Source organism: Mastigoproctus giganteus, chromosome 9, assembly GCF_048544385.1.
Source record: "Mastigoproctus giganteus isolate SK-2022 chromosome 9, ASM4854438v1, whole genome shotgun sequence".
NCBI classification, from domain to species: Eukaryota; Metazoa; Arthropoda; class Arachnida; order Uropygi; family Thelyphonidae; genus Mastigoproctus; species Mastigoproctus giganteus.
Genome location: NC_143583.1, coordinates 148996447 through 149016070, shown reverse-complemented (window position 1 = coordinate 149016070; position 19624 = coordinate 148996447). Strand labels below are relative to the sequence as shown.

General features: G+C 36.2%; 1 protein-coding gene across 9 annotated transcripts in view; it reads left to right on the top strand.

Annotated features, from left to right (window-relative positions):
- Gyf (GIGYF family protein Gyf) overlaps positions 1 to 19624 on the top strand; it is a 915224-nt gene that overhangs the window by 161003 nt on the left and 734597 nt on the right. Inside the window, exon 1 of one of the 9 annotated variants that reach the window (XM_090381593.1) lies at positions 5042 to 5136. The exons of 7 other annotated variants lie outside the window; for them this stretch is intronic. The gene's annotated coding sequence lies outside the window, so the exon portion shown is untranslated. Of the gene's footprint in view, positions 1 to 5041; positions 5137 to 19624 lie in introns of those variants that run through there. One more of the 9 variants, XM_090381594.1, reaches the window with a different exon arrangement.

Here is a 19624-nt window from a genome sequence, read left to right as displayed (position 1 = left end):
TATTTTATAAATGACATGGTCTTCGCGCATTATAGCCTTAGTAGCTAATGCGCCAATAAAACCAAAACAAAACAAAAAACTCTTCAATATCACAAACTTCTACATGCCATGAAAACGACACACAACGGTGCTGCTGGGCCAGATGGAATATATTATATCATGTTACAAAACCTTGTTGACAAAAATTTACAAATACTACTGGTCTACTATAACAGAATATTTATGGAAAACATTTATCCCATCTCTTGGCATCATGCCACAGTTCTTGCCTTTTTGAAACCTGGAAAAGACCCTACAAGGCCATACAATTACCGACCAATTTCCCTCTCCAGTTGCCTCGGTAAATTACTTGAAAAAATTATTCCTAATCGACTTGTTTGGACGATTGAAACACAACACCTAATGAGTAATAATCAGCATGGCTTTCGTAAGAACAGGTCCTCCTTAGATCTCATGATTAAGGCAGTCTGCAATTCGCAATGCCTTCGTAAAAAATGAACATCTCGTTTTGGTTTCCATAGACATAGAGAAGGCATTTAACACTACCTGGCGTCATGGCATTCTCAGCGACCTCCATGCCCTTGGTCTACGAGGCAACCTTCCTATATTCATCAGACACTTTCTCCAGAATCGTTCATTCCAAGTTCGATACCACAACTCGCTTTCTATGACATTTTTACAGGAAGGAGTGCCACAAGGTTCTCTATTGAGTGCAACCCTCTTTGCCCTTAAAATTGAATATGAGATCCATTGAACGGCAACTGCAGTTATCCTTGAATAAGGTGCAAAGGTGGGCAGGACTCAATGGCTATCGTCTATCTCAGCAGAAAACTGTTGCAGTCCACTTTTGTAATCAACGAAAATTGCATACAGATCCTGAACTTCAGATGTCAAATTTTACCATTCCTGTGACCAACAATATCAGATTCTTGGGATTAATCGTTGACAGAAAATTAAATTTCTTTGAGCACATTAAATCGCTGCGTACTTCCTGCCTTAAAATACTGAACATACTCAGAGCTTTATCTGCAATGTCTTGGGGAGCAGACTGTACATCTTTGCTTCTGCTATATAGAGCATTGATCAGATTCCGTTTGGATTATGGTGCTCCAATCTACGATTCTGCCCTAAAGAGTACACTTCGCTGGTTGGACCCTATACAGCATGGTGCACTGCGGATTGCCCTTGGCACATTCAGTACATCCCCTACCCAAAGTTTATATATTGAAGCACATGAGGCCCCCTCTTTGTTTCCGCTGGAAAACACTACTTCTTAAGTATGCAGCCCGAATACAAAACTGCTGTCAGCATCCTATTGGGCCATATCTCTTTAATCCACCCCTGCAAAACCTTTATAGAAATAAACCCAGTAAAATAAGACCGGCAGGCTTACGCCTAATTGAAATAACACAGAGTTGGAATATTCCTAATATCAACAGGCTAGACGTAGTGAAATGCTTTCTCCCACCTTGGACACCTCCTCCACAATTAACTTGTGATACTTATCTTCAAAAATGGGGAAAGAATCTTCTACCGTCACTCAACGTGAAACAACTCCATACAAGCCATATTCAGAAATATGCTAGTTTATTGCCAATATATACTGATGGCTCCAAATCACACTCAGCTGTTAGAGCAGCAGCAGTATTTCCCTCTACAATCATTTCTGCTTCCCTTCCACCTGAGTATAGCAGCTTCTCTGCAGAACTTCATGCAATAAAGTTAGCTTTAGAAAACCTGAATATCTACCCATCTCGAAAATATATTGTATACACTGACTCTCTCTAAGCTCAATTACAGCAATACAAAACTTTTCTTATAAGGTTCATCCTATATTAAACCAAATCAGAAGCCTGTTATTAAAAATTGAGGAACGTCATCAATCAGTGACCTTTTGCTGGATCCCAGCCCATTCGGGGATAAAAGGGATTGAACTCGCTGACAAAACTGCCAAAAATCCGTCAACTTATGATTTGACCCTTGCTCCTATTCCAATCTATGATTATAATCATATCATACAAACAACATGTCTTGCGATGTGGAAAGAGTTATGGCACACCCAAAGCAATAATAAACTTTATCAGTTGAAACAGGATTCACAGCTTTGGCGCTCTAGCACCAAAACAGTACGAAGGGAAGAAGTAGTGCTTGCATGAGCACGGATAGGACATACATATCTGACTCACCTTCACCTACTTACAGGAGAGGATCCTCCTCATTGTCCACACTGTTCCTCGCACTTATCAGTCAAACACATTCTCGTTGACTGCCCTCACTATGATCAGGACAGAATATCCATCCTCCTTTCCCTAAAAAAATCTTCCGGAACCGAAGACATTAAAAAATATTATAGGTGACGATGCAAACATCAACGAATTCTTCTCTTTTTTGAAAAAAATTGGATTGTATCATAAATTTTAAAACATCACTCTAATAAACCATAAATTCATTCTATCTGAAATTTGATTTTTATTATTTTCCTATGAATAGGCGCACTATAGCCCCAGCAGCTCGTGCGCCATTAAACCCCCATCACAACAACAACTTTTTGCTTAAAAAACACTAATCTAAATTCAGAAGCCGATAGTAAATGTTGTTGTGGTCATCCATGCCTTCTTGTTTGCCCTGTATTCAACCAGTATTTTTTTTGCATTTTTAAAACAGTGTGGATTCATGCTCTTCCCGATAATGAATAAGGGCAGTTTTTCAGATCCGTCCGAATTGCAAACCACCATTACCGTTATCCTGTCTTTGGACTTTTTGTCAGACACTGCTGTCCCTTTAGCGATAAAATTTTATTGGGTAAGCAGCGATAGAACAACTCCGTTTCATTGGCGTTAAAGACTTCTCTCGTGCTATATTCTTCAAGCACTGTGGGCAATGTAGACTGCAGCCAATCTGATGTCATACTCAGTGAAATTTGATTTGCTTCATCGTAACCATTTTTAAAAACAATGCCGTTTCTTTTCTTGAAATGTTCCAACCAGCCTAGATTCGCAGTGAATTCAATCCCCATTTGAATTGCAAACACATTTGCTTTTTCCATTAATAGAGTTCCCGATATTAGAGCATTCTGAAACCTAGCTTGTTTGAACCAAACAAGCAATGCAGCCTCCAAATCTTTGTGTTTGGCCATTCTCATCCATTTCCTATCCGGCTCAAACATACTGCGCTCAAACATTGCAGTAAGTTGGTCTCTATTCTTTATGATTGCCGACAACGTAGAGTTAGTGATTCCGAAATTTTTACAAATGTCTGTTTTCGAAGAATCCCCTACATACTGCTTTAAGCAACTCCATTTTAACTTTAAGCAAAATAGCGCTTTGTTTACGCCCTGATTTTTTTCATTGTACAGTTGATGGTGATAAATTCACGGAGTTGTTCTATCGCTGCTTACCCAATAAAACGCGAAATTCACCACTTTATACAGTACGTGTCACTCACTTCAAGACTGTAAATGAAATGTTTTGCCTGCCGACGGGTAATCCCATTTGTTTAAAATGATAAAGGTGGTGTGCGGCAAGTGGCATCCTTGTACTATCTACATATTGTTTATCATCAGATGTTGGCCTAGTCAATAGAAAGTTGAGTCATAAACGGTAAAAATTTTGTGACGACACAGTAGCCGGTATATTTTTTTGTTCTTCTGAGATGCGAAATCTTTTCATGTTAAGCGTTTTTTTGTTCATGTGAAAATAAAATAAAATAAATGTATGAAATCACATGGCATTTTGTCGGGATCAGAATATTTTTTAATGTTAACTAATTTTTCACATTAAACATTTACAGTGTATATGTATGCTGCTGAAAAGGTTAAAATGAATAGAAAATACTCAATGAGTGGAAGCAGCATGCAAATCAGGTAATTGGGCAGTCCTATATGAAATTCTCTGAGCAGTGCAGATATGCTGCCAGAATAGCTCATGGAGTTTTTTCAATGATATACAGAAACTTTGCTGGCAGGGACAAGGAGTGATTATCCATTTGTATAAGGCCATGGTTAGGCTGCATCTTGAGTACTGTATACACGTCTGGAGGCCTCACTTTAGGAAAGGATGTAGAATGCTGGAATGGGTGCAGAGAAGGGCAGCCAGATTGGTGAAGGGAACGGAAGGGTGCTCTCACTGAGAAAGGCTTCAGTTCTGCAAATTGCAGCTTCCAGAAACTAGGTACGTGTGGCGTGATCTGATTGAAGTGTTTAAGGCCTTGAATGGTTTGAGTAAGCTGAATGTGAATGACATTCTTTTTCTTGCTGAGACTACACACATGAGGGGGCATAAATTTGAGTGGGGAAGGATGGTTGCAGGATAGATGTGTGGAAGTTTGCCTTCAGCCATCGGGTGGTTGATTGTTGGAACAGACTTCTATCTGTTGCTGTGGAATTGGATGGTTTGAATAAATTAAACAAAGAACTAGACAAATTTTTGGAGGGTATCAAGGGAGATTTTTTTTTTTTTTTTTTTTTGGTCGATGCTAAAAGAAGCTTGCTTTCTTGCATCATTTGCCACTACTGCTACTAATACAATATGAATGGAACTTAGAAAAAAAACTATGGCCTGGTTTGTTAGAAGCTTTTTACTTAGAAGATACAATGATAATTTTTTCTGAGAAAAAAGAAGACATGAAGGAGCAGCAGGGACATAAAAAACATACAATTTCTATCAGACATTGTACAAAGTGGAGAAGAATAAACAACTTTAAATGATCTCAACCACCTTAAAAATACAGATGAAAAATCATCACTATCTGGGACCGAATAAGTTTAATAAACACAACATTGAAAATATTCATTATTTATTTTTTTTTTATTCCACAGTTTTTCTATTTTCTAAGATTATAGGCCAAATGGGGGTGAGTCCTCATTAAATAAATGACTGATCCACAAAAGTTTCGATCTCTTTTATTATTATGCTTTTTTTATAGCTAGGCTATTGTTATTGCTAGTTTATGCAAAATAGTTAAATCTACTTCTTTCACTATTACTGTATTACGCTCTAACAAATGTTATATTTAACATTCAGTACTTAATTTTATTTCAAGGAATCATCATAACATGTATATGGAAAATCGTCATTTGCTGAATGACATTTCGGTTAACGACTCGTTTCAAGGAACCTAATCCTGTCGTTAAGCAAGGTATACCTGTATATATATATGTACATCTGAATCAGTACATTAATTATAGTTAGTATCATACATAAATTATAACATGATTTTAATACCCATGTATTTTTATATGTATATATGTATGTCTTCATATGATTTATCATTATATTGGTCTCGTTGTTTAGGCGTTTGATTTGGTCACCTCTTTAACACTTTTGGCTAAGTATATCCACAAAGTATTTTGATTATGGATGGGATTGTAGCTTGACTTTTGATCTTGGGAACTGAGTTATATTTTGGGATAAATATAACTCTGGTATAGAACTTATTTGGGTTATAGAATTGAGGGACTATGAATATATAGATGATAACTAAGGAACAAAACACATGCTATAGGGTAATTTAAGATGCACAATTTAAGTTTGGTATGTATTATTATATATATAAATAAATCTAAAGTTAGGTGTAATACATAAATTATCAAATGATTTTAATACTGATCTCTCTCTCTCTCGGTTATGTATGGAAGAGAAAAGACAAGGCTGATTACTGTGATTGTTGAGTAAATACCACACCAGTTCACACATTACCAGCAGCTGTAACTGGTTGTTGTTGTTTTATTTAGCTATCCTAATGTGATAGGTTAGAAGTGCATTTTAATATGCTAAAAGTGCAGTTTCATAGATAGGCAGGCATATATCAGGTGAGATTGTCTAGTTGTATCAGAGGGCTAGTATACACTGGTGTAGTTGGTTTTGTTTGCCATGCATATTGCCAACACTCCAGATTTAAGAGATTCTTCATCTTTTTTTAAAAAAAATTTTTTATTCGATTTGACTCTTTCTCCGTGTAAACATATGGTTGGTGACAGTTCCTTTGTCTTTCTTTCACAAATTCAGGTTTTCTCTGCCTTTTCCTTTTTGCAAAAAAATAGTGGTAAAATTGTAATTTTTTTAAAAAATTACAAATTTCTGTTTATTTTTGTTAACAAATTGGTCATCATATGTGCTAGTCTACACTGCAAAATAGAAATGTGAGGTTATAATGTTCTTTTTATTGTGTTTTGTCATAGTTGATCATATTGTCACAGTGTCTTTTAGTAAGATTAAGAGAAATATGATGCAAAATGTCAGAAGATATATACGATGGTGTTCAAAGAAAGTGCATCACCCCTTAAAATTGTAATTTTAAGGGGCGATGCATTTACGTTATTGAGGACTAATGTAAGTATATGGCAATATTTCTTACAGATTGCATCAGATAAGATTGACACGCGTAGGTAATGACGTAATATTGCATCAGCTGTTACTTTCAGCTATATAAGCACGCTCTGCAAGAGTTGCAGTCATTCCTTGCTTGTGTCAGGATGGTGAGTTACGTGCATTTGACGCCACGAGGAAAGAGTGCTATTGTTGCTTTATGTGAGGAAGGATGTTCTTCCCATCATATTGCTTATAGAGTGTCTTGTAATCAGTTGACAGTGAGCGGATTTCTTTCCAAACGAAGAATACTGGTTCTGCTGATAGGAAAAAAGGAACCGGATGTAAACGAGCCTCTGTGGCAAAACAGGACTGCGTTTTAAAGCGCTTATGCCTTAAAAACCGTAAAACTTCATCTGAGCTGAAAAGAGAATGGGAAGAACATACAGGAGTGGTAGCAAGTGCAGTAACAGTAAGAAGATGTTAAAAAATGGACTAATAGCCCGTCGTTAAAAAATACTCTTCAAAAATGGACTTGTAGCCTGTCTTCCTAAAAAGAAGCCCCTCCTCACACAAAAATGAAAAAGGCCTGATTAATTTGGTGTTAGGAGCATGTCAAATGGACCCCCAAGCAATGAAAGTCAGTTATTTTCTCGGATGAGAAGAAATTCAACCTGCAAGGCTCTGATGGGAGACAAACGATTCGCCGTAGATGTGGTGAATAATACCATCCAGACTATATGGTGTCTACAGTGAAATTCCCTAGCAGCCAAATGATATGGGGGGTGCATTTCGTATTGCGGACAGGTTACCTGTAGTTTATGAAAGCTTCCGTAAATGCCAATGAATATCTGACTATATTGGAAGGCAAATTGCTGCCAACCATTAGAGATCATTTCAACCTGCTACGTAACTGCATCTTTCAGGGTGACTCTGCTCCTTGTCATCGGGCAAAAAAAAGTACGTGGGCACTTCTGTAGGCACTTAGCTTCATTTCTGCATTAAAGGTTGTTCAACAGTAATGTGTTTACATTTGTTAGAGGTGAAAAAATGGTTGGAAGAGTGGTCCATTACAACTCTTAGCTGACAAGGAAACAGCATGGACCTGAATCCTAAAGAGAACTTTTGGCATTGTGTGGAATCTGCAGTTGCCAGAAAGAAACCAAAGACCCTTTATGAACTTCAGGAAGCCATAATTCTTGTTTGGAAGCATGAAGTATCAGTTGATTTTTTCAGAAATTGATCTTGTCAATGCCTCGACTTTGTGCTGCTGTTATCAGGGCCAGAGACGGTTCAATTAAATATTAGTTTGCACCTGGTAAACTTTTCATTTTGTTTTCTATTTAAAATGATAAACTAAAGCAAATTGAGGGCTTCTGATAACATTTCAGCCATAATTGTTGTGTTTACCAAAACTGTTGTATAAAGGTTGTAAATGCTCATTTTGGAATATTTTGAAAGCACCTGTCAAATATTACTTAACTTTGGCTTAACTATTAATAAATATCCTTTGTTTATACAGTAGACTCTCTATTTTCCAGGATAGATGGTAAAATAAAAATCCTGGATAATCGATTTCCCGTTTAATCCAAAAATACAGTAAGTCCCCGACATTACATTGTTTGTTGTTCGTTATTTGGTTTTTAGGAGCATTAGCAACTGAGGCCATATTGCTCCGGGAATATGCGGTGGTCATTCCCTTGACCTCTCCGCATCCTCCGTATTTGTTGGTGATGGGCTCGAACCTCGGTCTAATCAAGAAGAGTGTGTGCTACGCACTGCTGCTCCTTCCCACCTGGCTACCGAGGCGCCTAGCCCTGACATTACGTTCCAGGAATTCTTACGTAAGTCGAGTTTTACCTAACTCTGAAACGACTAATAAAACATTGCTCCTATATCTGTGCCAAAATTACAAAAACCACATAATATCCTCAGAAGAATGATGAAAAATGCTTATATATTAGTTATATATATATATATATAGAAAAATAGTTATATATATATATATTTTTTTTTTATTAGTTCAATTGAAATCTTTATCTGGGCACAGCGGCGAAGTTGCTGGAGTGGTACATAAGAAAAGAAAACATTAAAGGAAGAAACTGTACAGTAAAAACTGATATGTATTTCCTATCATAGTTGACTTCATTGGTGCCGATCACTTCACTGCTTCTCATATTCTGTCTTTCACCTTTATTATTGTGTTCACTGTTGACACTTACTGAATAATACAGCAACTAACATGAAAGAGAGCTTTTCGTAGCTCTTTCACGATATTTAAGATTTGTCCCTACTTGTTACTATTTGGCTTGCAGCTATCAGTCTAACCTCATGTATTTTCTCGTTGCCATTTTTAGGTATAATTGTTTAATCTTCCAGTTTTTCATTTTCTTTTTACTAATTTTTACTTGTATCTTCTTTTTTAAAAACCGCGTAAAAACTACCTTGTCCATACTATGTAAGAGATATCTTTCCGTTTCATTTACATTTTTAAATTTCCCTTACATAGCTATTGGCAAGTATGGAAACGTAGTCCTTTGATGCATGGTTGTGTGTAGTCTCCTGATGAAATACCTAATCACGTATTAATTTTCACTTTGCCATCATCAGATTTCAATTTTTTTTAATTAATGGCATATTTGCTTCTCTTCCCCGTTTCGAGGTATTTTTGCAAAAAATTTTCCCACCTTTATCTGATGTAGGCTGCTGTTATTTTTTATTTTAAAAGTAACCATATTTTAAAGGTTACCACTTTTTCGACTATCTTCCTTTTTGGCCCGTGGCTTTTGGACGTTTTGCACTACCATCATCTTTATTGTTATTTTATTTGTCATATTTTTTAATTATATATTATGAACGAGCTGTAATGCTCAATACGTTCTACGTTGATATCAATATTTGTAAAATAATAAGAGAAGTTTACCTCAATATAGTACATAGAACACTTCTATATGAACTCTCCAGAAATTAAAACGAAAAAATCGAAAATCTTACATTAGAGTAACAAATAATTAAAAATCAATTTAACACAACTAAAAATCAATTTAAGCAATTAAAAAAAGAAAATTAATTAAAAGAATTTAATGAAAAAATTGCAAAAACGATTTTCCTTTTTGAAGCTGACAACGCTTCAGGAAGGAAAACTTCTCTTAATTTCTCTGAATTGAGGTAAACGTTTTTTATTATTTTACACATATTTTTTAATATGCATATTCTTACATTTGCATCCATTGCTGCTGCTTTTTGTACTTCGGTGCATTTGCCATATCCTATCTAGTTTATATCTTTAATTCTATCTCTTAAAAGTTTTATCAATTTAAGAATTAGTTATCTGCTGCTTTGCGCGATACTATTCTTAAAAATACTCACATTTTTGTTTTTCTGTCTTTTTATGGTCTCAGTTGTAACTCTATTTTGCCACCTGGCCTATGCTAGCTTTTATCTTTAATCTATAACTAATCTACTCTTTTCCTTGTGGCTTTTAGTGTTACTAACTTTGGCTTTTTTATTATATATACATCTGCATCCTTTGCGCGCTTAGGTGCATTTGATTTTTTGAAACCATTTTTTATTTTTTGTTATCTCCACTGGTTTTAATTAACTATTATATATATATATATATATATATATATATATACACACACACAGTTGTGCCCACATATCCACTGATTCGGTATCCGCTGATTCAGTTACCCGTGGTTAACCAGGGGAAAAAAAACGAAAAAACTTATCACGCACTACCCGCGTGTCCAATATGATACTTCCCTTTAATAATTATGATGTCCATTTTAAATCTAATAGCTTCACTTTATTTTTTTCAATGTTGCATATGGTTTGATCACCAACATTATAATGGTTCTTTAGAGATTTAATGGATGCACCGTTTTCAAACTTTGAATAATTTCAAGTTTTTGTTTAATTGAAAGCACAACTCTTGCGTTTGCCCATCACCTTCGATTTCTAAACAAAAAAACAAATAGTTACTATAAAAAAAAAAAAAAAATTCCAACATCCCTGACATAAATAACAAAACAAAATTTGTCCTTTTGCGGTGCAACGGAACACAACAATTGACGGGATACATTAAATCAAAATAAACATATGGTCTCTTTTTTATTTTATTTTTTATTTTGAGTGGTAGGTGTGAAGACAACTGGGGTTTCAAGATAATAGGTACATTAATCTTCCAATGACTACTTATAACATTGGTTTTTGTCGCTTATTTACGACTTGAAAAATATCTGTTTATACCTATTCTAGTTATTACTTGAATTTTATGATTTCTTGTTGATTTTTTATTTTTTATTTGGAGTCTTGAAGTGTTACAGCTAATCGAGAGCCTGCTGTACTTTATTATTACCATATTTAATGTTAGTAATGTCTTACTGTGTGTTTATTTTATCAATTAAACTTTATTATATGTATGTATGCACAAGAAAATCACGTTATATGTGGGGTCGGCAGGTGTTTGCTTATATCCGTGGTTTCAGCATCCATGGTAGGTCTTGGGACATATCCCCTGTGGATAAGGGGGGGGGTCTTACTGTGTGTGTGTGTGTGTGTGTGTGTGTGTGTGTGTGTGTGTGTGTGTGTGTGTGTGTGTGTGTGTGTGTGTATATAGTATTAAGTTTTTAAGAGGGGAGGGTAATGAATATGAAAGCTGTAAAAGAGTATGAAAAGCATAAGGCATTATAGTTGTATATTACTACATTAATAGTAGAAGAAACTAGCAACTATAAGGAATATAGATAAAAATATATAGAGCCTATAGGTATAGGGAAGAGTAATCTAAAGAACTATCTGTTGAATCCATAGTAAAATTGCAAGAAAGTACCTGTAATAAACAAAGTTAGCAAAGTAAAATTACTCATTGTTGCAATTGCAGTGATTTTGCGATTTCATCAGGGGTCAGTCGCCAAAACCAAGGAAAACAACAAATAAGTAGGGACCTCTGTTTCAAACACGAGATAGATATACTCAGAGCAGCCTAATTTAATGTGATATGGAGAGTATAAATGCGGGAAAAGAGTGTGAAAGTAGGCATATATCTTGTAGCTGACCCTACAGAGGTGGAAGAAATACTAATAATAATAACTATAATAATAATAAAAAATACCAAGAAGGTAAAATTCAAAGGTAAAATGAAAAGATGATACATTCCTGGCTATACATCATCTTTTCATTTACTGTATTCAGATTTTGCATATTTGCCATCCCTTGATTCGACCTCTTGCTAAAATTGCTTTTCCCTATCTGAATACAGTGTTATTTATTTATTTATTTGTTATTTATTATTTTTTATTTATATGTATAAAATTATTTTTGTATATTGTTTGCTTCCACAGTCCCAGTTCATTTTTGTGAAAGGTTTTTCAAATCTTTCACTTTTTCACCACTACTTCACTTCCAGTTTCTACTATTCCTTAAACTTCTATATAGTTCATGCACTTTGTGTATTTTTCATTTTCATTTTCACAGGCACTTTATTTATGTTGCAAACCACACATTATTTGTGTGTGGGTGCATGCAAGATTTTCCGTGTGTTATGAAATATGAAAAAGGTAACATATTTGTCTTGTGTACTATATGTAAATGTGATTTTTCAAATTTAAGCTGCAGGTAACAAATTGTAATAAGACATGCAATGCATATGAAAGAAATGCATAAATGTAGATATAGCATGTCATAGTAACAATGATCTCTTACATGGTGATTATTTATTTGCGTATTTTGTCCTAGAGCATAATTTTCCTCAGAATTGTGCTAATTGTATAGGCACATCATTCAGCAATATAATCCTTAATAGTGAAGTAACAAAAAAAAAAAAGTTGTAGAACAAAAAACAAAAGACATTATTAGCGAAATTGCATGGATAGGGAAAGAAGCGGTAGTGAAGTCTCTGAATAATGTGTCATTTTCGATTGGAAAAACTGGAGTAGCAAGGATATTAAAAGAGGTGATTGAGCACTTGCTAGAAATAGGCTGTCCTTGTCATCTTATTAATTTGTGTGGTGGTGAAAAGGGAGTACGATGCCTTTTTCTGAAAATGGATAATTACTTAATAAAAATTTACTACTATTTAGAAAGAAGTGCTAAAAGGAAAGACTGATTTTAAACAGTGTTAACTTGTGCATGCCGCTGAAGTGAAAATAGTTTTAAAACATTTGTGTACTTGTCGGGCATCTTTGGTTAAATGTGTAACTAGACTGGTAGAACAGTGGCAATCTTTGATCAGTTTAAAGAAGAGGTTCAAAGTGGTTAGAAAAAACTTAATGAGCGCTTTTCAGAATTATCAAATTAAAAAGTAAAAGCAGATGCTAATGAGTACCACTGGATTCATATCCAAATTCAGTTCACAAAAGAAGTTTCGAAAGAATACAAATTAATGAGCTACCCAAGAAAAAGGATGTGAATTTCAAAATTCTAGTGAAAACAATCTTAAACAGGCCAAGGCAGCTGATAATTATAGGCATGTTTTTCTCAGTCATGCAGAAAGTTTTTTCATATTCCCGTCTCCTTTTTTTTTTTTTTTTTTATGAAAACCCCAAATACAAGAGGTATTAGAACCTACAGTACTTAGTACCGTGCTTGGGTTAGAGGTTGAGAAGACGAGAGAGGATATTTGTTGATATTAGACTTGAACTTCTGCAGACTGTAATTTTCAGGAAAGACATATGAAGGAAATTTGTTCCAAAAAATGGCAGTTGAGTGAATAAACGAGGAAGATGAAAAGTTGGTTCTGTGAGTTTGAAGTTGGTTAGTAAATGGATGTTGACTGGTGGTGGCACTAGTTTGGACTGTTTTGAGAGAGTGGGAATTATAGAAGCCAATTCAGAAGAACAGTGCCCATGGAAGTATCTGTAGAAAAGGCAAGCAGCAGAAACAGTATGTCAATGAGACAGCAAGTGGAAAGACTCTGTTAGAGATGAATCATTAATTAACCTAACTGCCCTCTTTCTGAATGGAATCTAGAAGCCTGAGAGCGGTTTTGGGGCCGCTGCCTCAGATATGGGAACAATATTTCATGCTAAGGCAGATTTCTGATTTACAGAGTGAACAACTGTTTGGAAGAAAAGTAATGCCGAGAGCGAAAGAAAACCAAGAGTTTTAGATGCAGAGGAAGCAATATTTGTAATGTGCTTTGCCAAGAGAGATTAGAAGTCATGGTAATCCCCAAAAGAGATATATCAACTTGCCTAGAAAGGCAAGCACATTACAAATCTGTTTTTTAGAAGGATTGAAATCAACTAAGTTGTCTTTGCCCCACTGGAAATTACCTGGAGATCGGTATTTAAGGGATTGGTAGCGGATATTCAAGAAGTTAAGCTGATTGAGTAGGGCAAGGTTTCTCAAAATGGAAAGTGGAATGCAATGTGCTGTCATCAGCAAAACTATGGATAGGATTTCCAGTCAATGGAAGAAGGTCATTAATATATAAGAGGAAAGAATGGGGGAAAGAACTGAACATTCGGGGACACCAGCAGAAGTAGAGAAGTTAGGAGACAGAGAGCCATTACCATCACCCTTAATGAGCGATCAGAGAGAAAACTGGATAACCAATTACAAAAAAACAGTTGGCAAACCATAAGATGGAAGCTTGTTTAGAAGCCCTTTATGCCAAACATGATCGAAAGCTTTTGAGATGTCTAGAGCAACTGCTTGTGTTTCACCAAACATTCCCATTAAATTTGTCCATAAATGGGTAACATAAGCCAGGATATCACCAGCTGATTGATATTGACGGAATCCATACTGGTGATCGTTGATCAGACGGAATCCATACTGGCGATCGTTGATCACACGGAAGGTTTCTAGGTGGTTTAAGAGTTGGCGGTTAGTTGATTTCTCCATTACTTTAGAAAAAGTAGAAGTAATTGCAATGGGACAATAATTGAATGGGAGGGATTCGTCACCCTTTTTAGGAACTAGCTGGATATGAGTAAATTTCCAAGCAGAAGGAAAAACAGCTTTGGAATAAGAAAGTGAAAAAAGGCGGCAAAGAACAGGAGTAAGTTTGGGAGCACAGGTTTGCGAACAAGTGGAGAAATACCATCAGGCCCTGGAGCTTTCTTAATATCAAGATTCGTCAAATCCTTCTGACATCCCTTTGACAGAAGACCACAGGAGGCATTGAATGGTGCATGTTTGGAATGGTGGGCGGTGTTTTAGCAAGATCATTAATACACGAGTTGGAAGCAAAATGGAATGCTAGCAGGTCAGCTTTATCCTTTGCCGTAGTGACAACAGAACCATCTAGTTTTGGTGGAGGTGGGAGCAGAGATGGGCAAAAGTTGCGGCCAATAGCTTTGACAAGAGACCAGAATGCTTGGCTACCATTAGGGCAAGAAGCAAGCTTTCTACTCTTAGCTTGTTCAAAATCTAGTTTGGACTGATTAATAACTGCTTTACAATTGTTGCGAGCTTTGAATTAGGCAGAAAATGAAACTGAAGAATTGGGAACAAGCCAATTACGATATGCAACATTCTCCTGAATGGCCTCAGCACATTTATTGGAAAACGAAGGTTTAGATAAAGGACGTGATTTTAAAATGGAGTTTGGGATAAAGGATTCCATTCCTACAAGAATAATTTCACTGACATGATCTGAGCAAACGTTGACATCAGAAGTTTTGAAACGGTAGTCCGACCTAGGAAAATAAGAAAAGAAATCCCGCAGGTTATCCCATTTTGCATTCTTGTAATGCCAATCAACACGAGATTGGAAATTGCCATGAGATAAACGCTCCATTGGAGAAGAGACAATCACCAAGTTGTGATCTGAGGTACCTAAAGGACCACTCACTTCAGCCTTGTACTTAGAAGGGTTGTTTGTGAGAAAAAGATCAAGCGTATTGGCTGTATGATTAGGATTGTCCAGTATTCTTGTAGGTAAATGAACAATCTCTGCAAGGTCATTAGTAATTGCAAAAACCTCAGTATCTCGACCAGCTGGGTACGTGTGACTAGAAAACGGAAGCCAGCTGGAGTTGTGAACATTAAAATCACCAAGGAAAAATACCTCACGGTTAGGAAAGTTGGACTGGAGAAAGTCGAGTTGTAAAGAGAGGAAGTTGAAGAGCTCCAAGTGATTAGAGGTGTTGGAGAATGGTAGAGACAACAGATGAATTTGACACAGAGGTAGAGAAGATTCCAAATTACCAAGTCTCTGACAGGGAATATTGGAATGGACATATGCACAAGTGCCACCTTTGAGGCGAAAGGAATCATACAGCAATTAGTTTGGGCAACTGAGATGAACAGTAATTGAATCAACCGATAACTGAGATTCTGTCAGAAAAAGTACATGGGGTTTGGCAGACTGCAAGTGGAAATGGACATCATTGAGATTAGAATTGAGACCACGTATATTTGTGAAATTAATTAGGAAGTGCTTGGGAGGTTTAGATCTTTTTGCAGATAAGCTTACTCTATTAGTTTGACAATTCATGGTGTATTCAGTAGTAAGAAAAATTGGAGGGGGACTTGCTGTATGAAGTAATAAAATTTTTGGATATGGCGTATACATGGTAAGAATATACCCAGATCCTTGACATAACGTGGCCTCGACAATGCCCCCCCGTATACACACTACTTGGACTACCTCCAGTCACTGTCTGGCAGAGTAGAGGTAGCAAGATTATACACTAGTTGATCCGGAAGCCTCCTAAAGAGTTACCAATGGGTTCTGTCCGGTGTACTAACTAGTTGCTGGCCTGCGAACCCTGTTTTAGAGCTGTACTCCCAAATGTAAGGAAGATTGGATCTCGCTATGATATCCATCATAACCTCAAAAGTTATTAGTCATACTGCATGATGGAAGAGATGGGGAAGGGTTGACCAGAACTTAGCACTGGAGACTAAACATGGGTTCCACCACTTCAAGCCTCCAATAAGCAAAGTGGTGGTATTGCACCGGTTGATGAGAATCATCTACCACCTAGTATTTTGTTTTAGAAATTGCTTTAAGTCAAGCCTTCTGGCTTGACTTAAAGCAATTTCTTTATTCTTTTAAATATTTGTGCCAATATTTGAAAATCCTAACGTAGTTCTTCAGTCTAATGCATATCTAAGTACTGAGGTTGTTAATCCTAGATATCTTGAAGAATGTTATGTTCAAATTTAATATACAAGCAGTTTTTAAATATTCCACTTCTATTTTTGCAGTTGATTATTGATGCATGCCACTGAAGGATGATTCTGACTTGGTCATAGGCATTTTTTCTGCAAATGTTGTCGAGTCTAAAACAAGAGAAGAGTCTATTCTTTTATTCACTGAGTAAGTACTTTCTTGCGGGACATGTGGCTACATAGTGCAGAGGTTCCCATTGAAAAATATTCTTATAGATGCAGAAGTAGTGCAAATTTCATCAGCTGGCAGTTTTCAATTGAAATAATGTCATTAAAGATAAAGAAATAGATGTTTTTCAGTATCAGTTCTGTCAGTTTCATTTGACAACCTAACAGATGCTGTTAGAAAAGAAAATTGGTTAAAAGAAGAAAGAATTGATTTACAATGGACCATGTTAGAGAACTGATAGGTGCACAAGGAAGCATGAAATAGAACAGGTTATCCCAAGTCATCCTTGGTCAAATTTTAATAATTCCTCATAGCAATGCAAAGTGTCAGAAAATATTTTGCCGTTTGCGGAAAAACAAAAATTGAATTCAGATTTCCTCTTTCTGATACAGTTATGGAAATGCCCTTGACAGCCATGTCTGAACAGCAATGCTGTTATTAAACAGAATGTTGACTCCAAATTTCTGAAGAGGTATGAAATCTGTTGCAGTATCTTTTTTTTCCTTGAAGTAATCATAATGAGTTTATGCAGAGAGAGAGAGAGAGAGAGAGTGTGTTTAAGGTAATGTTTAAAAATATACGTACTAGTAAACATTCCTATGGCTGTATTTTCTCAGTGGAATTAATTTTCTTGTGCAACATACAAAAACCTCCCTCCTGAGGTTTGCAAAAAACTTTTTTTTCTGTTTTGGCCCAAAATGTCATGATTTCACCCTGCTTACAATTGCTTGATCAGATTTTTGAGACTAACAAGATGTTTAGGCAAAACCAGTTATGACCAAAAAAAGATAGCAGTCTTATTCCTACAGAGCATCATACTCACTTTCAGTACCCCAATTCTACAAACAAACAAACAATCAGTTAAACCATGATATGCCAAATCCATCCATACATACCAAATCCATTCAGGTGTTATAAATTCATAAGCAGCATGCTAAGGTGATGCATTATGCCCTCACTTGGATCCAAAGAGCAAACAGGCTGTATTGCCACTTCCCCTGTCTGTCCAAATTGTCTAAGACGTAAATTATATCAACTTGGTAAAAATATTCAAAAATGCAAAGTGGAAAAACAAAGTAACATATCCTGAAGCAAGAAAAACTGTCAAGTATAACTGCTAGTAGCTAGTTTACTTGGCACAGTTTCTGTAGCTTTTGACAGTACAAACAGCTGCATATGAGAGTGTACTTTTGACAGTACACTCTCATATGCAGCTACTGTCAGAAGCTACAGAACAGTTTGCAAAAGGGTAGTTTCAGTTTCTCCGAATGTTTCTGTCATTATGTTGGCCAAATCAATACTCTTCTACCAACCAGTTATATCCTCAAGCACATTTCATGAGAAAACAACCCCGATAACTATAGAACCCGAAGAAGAGCCAATATTACAGGAACTGACTAAAACAAGGCATGTTTTCGCTAATGACAAAACACAGTCGCTTTCCATCAATGTGGAAATAGATGATCAAACAGATCAAATTGATATTATACTGATGCTCCATGCAGAAGATGACATAGGTGATGGCTGCCTTGTCTTCCCAAAAAAAAAGACCAAACAATAACAGGACTGTTAAACATTAGGTTCCACTAAAAACAGTGAGGTCATACATCACCAGCCAAAACCAAGTAACGCAGGCCTTTATACAATGGAATTGCCAAGGATTGCACAGCAACAGAGATAAACTGCAGGATTTAATAGAATGATTTGACCCCGTATCGCAGGGTGCGGCAACCTTTTTTGAGTGAAGAGCCATTTTTGATCTAATTTTAAAAAAGATAATTCGAAGAGCCGCACCTCCGCTCAAAGTGGAGGAGGGAGAGTTTTTTAAGAAATGGAATAGTGGGAAGGTGTTTTATTAAAAAAATATATATATTTCGAAATATTATTAAAATACTGAAAAAATGTAACAAACATCCAATTAGGTGCGAATTAATATGACCTTTGCTGCTGAACTTGGCGCCTCCGTAGCACGAGGGTAGGAGCAGCAGTGCATAGCACACGCTTCTTGATTAGACTGGGGTTCAAGCCCATGACCACCAAATACGGAGGGTGCGGAAAGGTCAGGGAATGATCACCGCATATCCCCGGAGCAATATGGCCTTAGTTGCTAATGCTCCTAAAAACCAAATAACAAACAAACAAGCTGAACTTCTTGAGCAAGTCTCTCAACATCAGGCGAGTATGCCATAATTTTTCATCTTTAAACATGCTGAAAGACTTGCATTGTTCAGACAGTTTCTTGATTTATTTTAAATATAGTTCATATTCGAAAACATTCGCCTGCAGAAATACGTCAAATCAAATACTGAGAGAAGCCCAAATGCAAATATTTTCAAATTTATTACGTGTCCGGTAAGCTAAGCTACTCCACATATCAAACACAATTTGGTCTTGCTTTTTCAACTCATGTATTACCGCCCATTTGTGTAGAATTGCAAGGGCAGCTTTTTGCCTCTCCACAAACATGTGGAGAGGCAAAAAGCTGCCCTTGCAATTCTACAATTGCAAGGCAAAAATTACAATTTTTGCCTTGCAATTGCAAGGCAAAAATTGCAATCTAACAGATTACAAGTCTGCAACCCATTGTGAAATAGAGATTGCTTCCTTGCCAAATCACAGAGGTTTAAAGCTTTGAATTAATTCTGTAATTAATTCAAAGAATTGGAGTCATAGAAAGACTCCAATTCTTTGAATTCCACTACAGATAACCTTAATTATTGAAAGCAAGAGACTCAAAGTAGAAGCCCAACAGGTTACTAAGATAGCTAAACAAGATTCTTGGAAAAAATTTGCATCTGTTATTAGTAAAGACATGGGTCCATGGCTAATCTGGAGCTGAGTACAGGTTTTGAATGGCAAATATCAAAGGAACCTTCACCGATCCTTCTCTGGATATATAGTGAAACCCTAGCTGATTCTTTCTCTGAAATATCACCTTCTCCCAAGTTATGCTGAATGGCATAATATCAGTTTTACTACTACTACTACTACTACCACCACCACCACTCCCTATTTGTATAAC